Here is a 9,386-nt window from a genome sequence, read left to right on the forward strand (position 1 = left end):
AAATTTTAACTGCATGCTGGACATCATAAGTGTGAGCTTGCTGAGTTCTGGGTTTTGTTTCTTTATCTTTTTTTTTTAAGAATGCTAAACTGAAATTTTGTTCTGTTAGCTAGATTACTTGATAATTGTCTAGATTTTTTTTGAATACATATTTTATTTAGAATGCAGCACTAACAGCATGATGATAAATTGTCACAGATTTGTATCAAGAAACACACAGTCTTTAAAATGTGTCATTTTTACAAGTAATTTAAGTATAGCATTATTATTATTTGGTACTAGCGTCAAAGACAACGTTTAGATTCTTCAGTGTTGGGGTACTTAGTAAAATCAAAATGATTGTCTAGTTAGACAGAGGAAGGAAATTCATATGCAGTTTCTTTTCTTTTTGCCAGTTCTCTTGCAGAAAGATCCATCTCCTCTCCTGAGAAATCATTAATAGGGAGAACTTCAACAACCTTCCAGGTCTTACTCTTGATTATAACAGGGAATGAATTGAGCAGACCACTGGGAATACTATAGAAGTTGCCATAAGAGATAACACTCATGGACACAAATTCTCCCTCTGGGATTCCAAACCAGGTGTCTCTGATGTGGTCACAGATGGCTTTTTCAGCCGCCATTGCACTGGTTAGGTTTCAAGCCTCGATGACAGCAGTACTACACTGCTGCACAGCCGTGATGAATTCTCCCTTGAGCCAGCTGTCATCTTCCAGAGCTTCATAAGTACCATCTTCCTTTCCTTGCAGTTTCACCTTGGCATGGTTGACATCTGGATACTGAGTTGAGGAATGGTTTCCCCAGATGATGACATTCTTTACATCATCAGAACTCACATGAAATTTAGCACCAAGTTTAACAGAGCAATTCAGCTTGGTTGTGATCCAAAAGAGTCAAGCAACAAAAGTTCTCCTTGGGGACGGACTTGAAGCAATCAGGCCATTGGTATTGGCTGGGTTTCCACCACGATAACCTTAACTGACTTCTTGGAATATTTCTTCAAGGCTGCACCCTGGCATTTGAAGATTTTCACATTTGCTTTGAGTAAATCTTTCCTCTCTGTGCCATCCCTTTTTGGCATGGAGCCCAAAAGAATGGCTACAACCAGGTCTTTGAGAGCAATCTCTTCTTCATCTGTTGTGATGACATCTTTCAGGAAGGATGGGCAACCTTGAAGTTCCATTAGGACACCCATCATGGGAGAAATATACAACAGCACAAGAATTGTAGGCTGGTCTTTACCAAAGACAGATCCATTTCCAATAGTGTACAGCAGTGAATATGCAATTTGATCAGCTGCTCCAGTCACAAGGACTCTGATTTGTTCAGAATTTGTAGTCGAGGGCCTTCTGCTTTCAAGGGCTTTGTGACAAAAACCCTTAAAAACACTGTTGACATGACTGGGAACTGCGTGGAAAATTTCAACACCTGCCTCGGCTAGTTTCTTTTAAGTCTTGTTTTTAAGCTTTTTTTGGTGGGTTGATTTAGAGTAGACTGTACTCTGTGTATTCAATATGGCTCCTAGAATCTGGCTGGCCAGAACTCAAACATCTCCAAGTTCTTTGTGAGCTTTGAGAATCATCCACTTTACAACTTCCTGGTCCATTTTTTATGTAGTCTTGAAAGGATTCGCCCTATGATATGTCACTGAGTATTCAGCAGCAGTCTCGTGGTGACTCCTATGCAGGATTCTGGGTCTCATTCTTCACGTTGCTTTCTCCTCTCCAGTTCTTTGCTCTACAAAGTTCAGTGATTTTCCCAAACTATGTTTTCTGTCACATCAACTCAGGGGGTTAATTTCACCTTAGTATCCATTCAGTCTTCCTCTACTACTGCCCCAGCAGCAGTAGAATTCCCAAGCATATGTTATTCTGTCTAAAATAATGCTCTGGGGCCCCAGAAGTTCTATCTACGTTAGTTTTTGGTCCTCCATATCCAGTAGAATGATCTCAGAAGGTAGGGTGATCTTGGTACTCAAAACTACTCTGCCATGAAAACTCCAATACCTTCACTTTTGGTGGTCATTTCACCAACATTATTTCCACACTTTAATCTATTCATAATCTGGAAAGTGGATGTTAGATCAGTCTCACACAAGCATATGTTTCCATGTATGCATGTATACAAACACATGTATATACACCCACACATACTCATACTCATCACACATTATCAGTAGCTGTTTTATTATCACAATAAAACATAGTAATAAAGACTAAGTTTTTTTGAGACTTTATTATGAACCAGGAACTGTGACAAATACTTTTATTTTCCTCTTATGAAATATGAAGCTTAGAGAATTGGGGTAATTTTGTACAAGGTCATACATTAAGTAACAGGTGAAGCCAAGTTTGAGTACAGCAAGCTTGACTCTAGAGAAGGAATTGGTAAACAATGGCTTGCAGACTGCCACCAGTTTTTGTAAGTTTTATCCCAAGAGAGCCAAGCACATTCATTTCTGTAGTGTCTGTGGCTTCTTTTGAGCTACAGTGGTAGAGTTGAGTAGTTGCAACACAGACTGAATGGCAGCCAAAAATATTTATTATCTGTCCCTCTACAGAATAAGTTTGCTGACCCTTACTCTAAATCATGAATTAATTACTCTCTAATTTTCAAGGCCATCTCCACTGTTACCTTAAGGTAGTTTTTCATGTCATTTTGCTGACCATGGAAATTCTCTTCATTCATATCCTCTGCTTTCAAAGTATACTTTTCAGCATACCAAAAATAACCCATCATTAAGAGCTATACCACTCACTTTCAAAATATCTGTCTCTATCCTCCAGAATGGAAAGTTTTTGAAAGCAGGTGTTTTGTCTACTGTGTTCACTGCTGTATCACCAGTGCCTAAGACAGAGCCTGACACACTATAGGTTTTAAGCTGTATAACTTTTAATGGATGATCCTTTGACCGTACAAATTACTATTTGATTAAACTCAGATAAGGCTCCATCCTTCCCTAGCTGAACCAATAAGGAAAGGTGGCTTCTTTCTTTCATATATGCTTCCTTTCCCATTGATTCATAAGGCTACTTTTCCTTTTTTTTGAAATCATGGGCTAAATTACTACATGTACTAGTTAAATCAGTTGTCATCTGAGGCTGGTCCACCCTTTGATATTTAAGGAAAACCGGTTCTAACCACTCAGCCAACATCCTATGAGAAGTCCAATCTCCTTCCCTCCCTCCTACAACTTCTCTGAATTTTTAAGAGAATATATTCAACGGCCTTTTCGGCTGTGTGAATCAGCTTCAAATTAACTTTTGCTTTCACACATATCTCATCCCACATGGCTGCTGTCTTCTCTGCCCCACACTAGACGTGAATCTCAAGACTCTTTTTCTTGGACTCCTTCTCAACACCCTACCCCCTCAAAAAAAACTCACACACATAAGTTGTTCTTTGTATGTAGCATTCTTCACTCACAGTTAGAGGGAGACAAAGGGGATTTGCATGCAGCAATGCAAACAACTTAAAGTCTTTAGAAAGTCCCTGCTTTCAAAAAGCCTTCAGCCAACATACAGCCAAGAATTTCTCACTGGCCACCTCTCTCTACAAGCATGGTGATCTTCACTGTCTCTTCATACAATTTTTTAAAAAAATTTTGGGCACAGTGGTTTGTCTATCTCTTTGTTACATTATCTTCTTCCAGCCTAAGCCCCCAGGGTCTCACCTTTTACCTTTATGCAATATATTAAGATATCTTTCTCAAAGAAATTATTTCTTCCCCAAGAGAAATCTGGCACCAAATGTTAAAAAAAATTTTTTTTCATCCCATTAAACAAGAATTTATTTCTGGGCCATCTATTCTATCCATTTCATCCATCTTTCTGTTTTTTGCATCCATTAGTATTACATTTTTAATTACTATCACTATAGTATATGGCTTAATGCCCATAAGGAGGGTTGATATACCAAATGTTTAACAACTGCTAAAGCACAAACATGAATCAATCAGAACAAATGAACTGACCAGTCATAACAGGGGGCTGAACACAACTCATAGGGTTGCGTAAGGGTGTGTGTACAGGCTGTCTTTAGGGAAGTATCCCTCATTACTACTCGCCTTTTTCAAAATTTTCTTGGTTATTCTCACATGACTGTTGTTATCAGTTTTGTTAGTCGTTTTGTCTAATTAAAAAAAAAACTCATCAGGATTGTGATTGCAATTGCACTGTTCTTCCCAAATCAATCTATAGGTTCATTGCAATTCTAACCATAATCCTATTGAGTTGATTCTCTTTGCTTTGTCATCTTATCACCTCTTTCCTACTGCTTCCTGAAAAAAGCAACTAATGTGTGTGGTGGATGTCCAGGATGCTGAATGTAGAAATAGTGACAGAATGTTCAAAGGTCAGTGTACAAATGTGGCTTCCTTTGAGCAGGCCTAGATATCACTACTGTTCTATTCTCTCTATCCTCTTTTCACCAATCCTCTCTTTTCATCAACACAACATAGTGGCGGGCTAGGTTGTTGGGAAAAGAACGCACTTGGGGATTTGTGGCAAGGGGAAGGTCCCTAATAATAAAGTGTTACTTTGTTACTTTGCTCTGCTCTGTCCTTTCTTCCTGTATGTCTATTACTCAAAGACTCTTCAGGAGAGAGAGAGGTCTGGATCACAGCTCCACTCAGATCTTCCTGGGTACCTGTAACTCCACTTTAATTTCACTATCACTTCTGTTTTGTCATTAAAGAATATAGTATTCTTGGGATTTGTTTACATCTATCTGTATTTCCCCAGCAAAATGTTATAGTTTTCTTTATAGAGATCCACCAGATTAAGAACTTTACTAGAAAACTATATAAAATAATATTAAATCTATACTAATACATCAATTGCCTTTTTCAACATATCTTTCAAGATGACCTATCAGTTTTCCCTTTTGACCATTGATAGGATGTATTATTATGATATTGTGATTTATAATAAGAAATATATATTGGTCTTCATTTGTTTCTGGCACAGAGCTCCTAAAACACTTGGAATTTCCTAAGTAATAAGATGAGAAAGGGAGAATTCCCTGGCGGTCTGGTGGTTAGAACTCCATGCTTCAACTGCCGGTGGCACGGGTTCGATCTCTGGTCAGGGAAGTAAGATCCTGCATCCTGCATGCCACGTGGCGTGACAAAAAAGGGAAAGAAAAAGCAATAAGGCAAGAAAGGTTTCTTGATATTCATAAGAAACCCCTTTCAACTACACTTAAGTTTATGTTAATGAGGTGACTTTTGGACAGCACCCAAGGATGGGGCCTGGTTCCCAGGAGAACCAACCATGTGATTAGAGAATTGGAACCCCCTTGACCTCCAAGGAGAGGAGAGGGGCTGGAGGTTGAATCAATTGCCAATGGACAATGATTTAATCAATCATGACTAGGTAATGAAGCTTCAGTAAAAAAAACAAAAAGGATGGGATCAAAGAACTTCCAGATTGGTGAGCATGTGGAGATGGAGGGGGAGAGTGGCATGCTTGGGGAGAGCATGGAAACTCTGTACCTTTACCCAAGGCTTGACCTATGTATCCCATCTTGCTGTTCCTGAGTTACATCCTTTTATAATAAACCAGTAATCTAATAAGTAAAGTGTTTCTCTGAATTCTGTGAGCCACTCTAGCAAATTACTTGAACCTATGAAGGGGGTCATGGGAACTTCTAATCTATAGTCACAGCACAGGTTACAACCTGAACTTGGGATTGACATCTGAAGTGGGGGATGGAGCAGTCTTGTAAGACTGAGCCCTTGACCTATGGGATTTGATGCTATCTCCAGGTAGACAGTGTCAGAATTGAGTTAAATTATAAGACACCTGTCAGTGTCTGCTGAAAATGGGAGAATTGCTTGGTGTTAAAAAAGCACACCTTGGAATTGTATAAATAGGTTTTCTTATAGTGAATTATCCTTGCATTCTTGTATTAGCCTTTTCTTGTTTGTAGTGGTTTTTATATTAAATGCTCTATGGAAAGCACTTGACAACTAGGTTACCCCCTTCTGAGAGGTCTCAGAGTGCTTGTAATACTTATACCCCCAACTGAGGGATTCTTTTTTTGCCCAATAATACCAACACTTGACAACAGCTGAGCAGAGCAGTGATGGGTTCTTAACCCAAAGACACTCATTTTTAAATTAGACTGTAGCTGAAGACATGCCTTGGAATGTGGTCTGCCAACAGTCTCCTGGAAGATGATTGTAGTACCAGACACTCAGAGAGAGATACAGATAACAAATGGCGTGGAAACAAAGAAACTTCACAAAAGAAGCAGTAATCAGAAGTCATGAAGTAAAAGTAAAAACAGTTAGATGGAAGTGGCTGTAAAATAAAAACTTCTAGTTTCTAGAAGGAATGAAATGGTCATTGAAGAAGCAAAGATGTTTAGCCATGAATATGGAAGAGAACTGGAGTAAAAAGCAACAGGTACTTGGGGATGAGGGATTATAGGATGACCGGGACCCCCAGCTGCATTACTAAAGTTGCAGAGACACTGAGCACCTATGCATCTTGAGTGGCATTCCAGTTTCTCAGGAAACCTGCCCACGTGACTGTTGGCAGACTATTTTTACATATATCCCCTTGTATCAACTGACATTACCTACATGTGGCTTTTTGCTGTCTGAAAAAACCCAACTAAAGCAATTACTTTCTTAAAATATTGCTAGATTCAATTTTCCAGGTTTTTTGTTTGTTTGTTTTGATTTTGGTTTTTTGGTTTGTTTTAGTATTCATTCCAAAGATTTGCCTATACTTTTTCGTGTGTTTGTGTGTATGCATGTGCATGCTTGTACGTGCACACTGTGTAGGTTAAATTTTTTTCTGTTACATTCTATTTCTTTCTCTATTGGACCCTCTGTATTACCTGTCTTAATCAGTTTTACTTTGCTGGATTTGGTAAACTTTCAGTTTACCATGGCTATTATTGCATAGCTTTCCTTTACCCTTATATCTGAGGAGTGTACCTCAGATGGAGAATATATATATATATTTTTTTTAATCTGTAGCTTTGTGAAACTGAGTGCCAAATTCCAAATAAAAATTCAAAATTTTTAAACACTGTAGTATATTTCTTAGAGAACTCTACTTTCTGAAGTATCCACAATTCATTATGTGGAAATGTAAGCATTCTCTTGAACAGGTTTTTAAAGTTTAGTGTCATGTAGGTTCAGGAATCCAGGTGTCGTTAGATTGGTTTTATTAATGACTCCACCTAATGGCCTCTATGAATCCACAATGTTTGTCCTGTAACTTTAAAGTTTCCTCCCACTCTGACTCTAGGCTTGAGCATGTGACTAGCTTTGGGCAATAGGATGTTAGCCTACCTGACACAAGCAGAGACTTGAAAAGTGCAAATGATTTTTTATTACCCTCTTGCGTGATTGGGCTTGCTCACTATTCCCCCCTGCCATGCTTTGAAAACATGCCAGGGCTAGCCTGCAGGAAGAATGTGAGAGGCATATGGAAGAGAGCCGAGTTGTTCCAGACATCCCAGCTAGGGCCATCCTAGATCAACCCACTGCCAGCCAGCCCCCAGATATGGGAGGAAATCCAGCTGAGATCAGAAGAACCTCTCAGCTAAACTCATTCAAAATCATCAACTTGTGAACAAAATAAATACTTGTTATTTTAAGCATTTAACTGAGTTTGGGATCGTTTGTTATGAGGCACTATTGTGGCAATAGATAATACCGAGGTGCCAAAATAGCAATCAATCAATGAGGGGAACTCCCTGTGTATTTGAGGTGCCAAAGATGGTAGATATTTTCATATGTTCATATCTCTCTTTGTTTTCTTCTGTCTCTGAAAAAGCCCATTTACTACCCCAGGAAGAGTTATGGTACCAGAGAATGTTCCCCTCTAGTACTATGGCAGCATTTTAGACACTAGACTTGCCAAAAAAGAAGTCTGACTTTGCTCGTTATGCAGTCTTTTGGTATTTGAAGTGTTATGAAGTTAAGGATTTTATGTGATCAGGATAGTAGAGATAATGACATTCTCTGCCTCAAATTCTCATGTGGATTTAAGTTGTGGGTGAGAAGAAAGAGAACGTAATCAAGTTTCTGAATGCTTTCAGTTATGACCTTTCCCGATGTCTCATAGATTGTAGATGCCTTTTAAAGAAATCTGGAAATACAGGCTGTCAGGTGAAGTCTTTGCTCTTATATTAGGCAGATATAGGTTTATAAATAGAAGACACAGAGGCTTCAGTTCAAGTTAACAAACATTTATTGATCACCTGTTATGTACGAGGCATTAAGAATACAAAATCAGTGAAAGTTAGCCTCTGTCATAGAGGAACTTAGAGTTCAGAAAAGAGACAGACAAATAAATCACAATTTCAATATGATAAGCACAGTGATGGGGCATTCACACAAAGCATGTGGTGGTGTAGAGGGTGTCAGATGTTGGATGGGGGGCTGAGTTTGTGTTTGAGAAATTTAAAGGGTGAGTAGATTTAGACAAGTAACAGATGGACCTTGGTGGAAATGAATTCCAGCAAACAGCAAGGGTATGAACAATGACCTGGAGGGTGGAACAACATGGATTATCCTGGAAGCCACAAAACATCATGTGGGATCAGGAGTTATACTTGCCAAAATATAATTAAAGACCTGTTAGGTATTTGCTTATATTGTCAAATGTGCAATTTTTTTTTGGTAATAAAGTTTTTGTTTTATATTACATGTTAGGAAAATAATTTTGAGCCTTTTAGTACCTTCTGGATTTCTGTAAATGCCATGTGGACAGAGACCAAGTTTATCTTATTCTCTCCTGCATCTCAGCACCCAGCACAGTGTCTGGCTCTTCGTATGGATTCAATACATATATGTTGAGCAAGTGACTGAATTCTCAAATGTGTCAGTCTCTGCCAAAATCTAGTAGAAATTTATCTTTAAATTATTCTTTTAAATTTACTTATAAAGACTTATTTTCTTGAATAATTTATCTTTCTCAAATTGTCTTCAATAAAGATAGCTTAATCTTCAGTTTTATAATTCTCCCCACATTTATTCTTTCAGTTTTTGAGATATAATTTACATACTTACAGCACTGTATAAGATTAGGGTGTACAACATAATCCTTACTTTTGGATTTTAAAATATATGCAACTCTTGCTGTTGTTTTCTCCCCATACATCCAGCTATCTTATCATTCAACATATTCCTATTGAATACTTGATTATATGCCAGCATTGTGATACACATTAGAGGAAGAGTAGTAATAGTTCAGACCTGCTCTGGGCCCCAGTGGAGCATGTAGTCCAGTGAGGTAAACAGGCCAATATTGAACAAAGAATTTACAAGCACATTGAGTTTACAAACAAATGTGAATAGCTTTATGTGATTGTGCAACAGCTTCTTTAAGCCTCTATTCAATATGGATTATTACATGTTGATT

General features: G+C 38.2%; 1 pseudogene; it reads right to left on the reverse strand.

Moving 5' to 3' along the window:
• Nucleotides 1-347: 347 nt before the first annotated feature.
• LOC102991962 (malate dehydrogenase, cytoplasmic-like) lies at nt 348-2,736 on the reverse strand (annotated as a pseudogene).
• Nucleotides 2,737-9,386: the final 6,650 nt, after the last annotated feature.

Source organism: Physeter macrocephalus, chromosome 15 (assembly GCF_002837175.3).
Source record: "Physeter macrocephalus isolate SW-GA chromosome 15, ASM283717v5, whole genome shotgun sequence".
NCBI lineage: Eukaryota > Metazoa > Chordata > Mammalia > Artiodactyla > Physeteridae > Physeter > Physeter macrocephalus.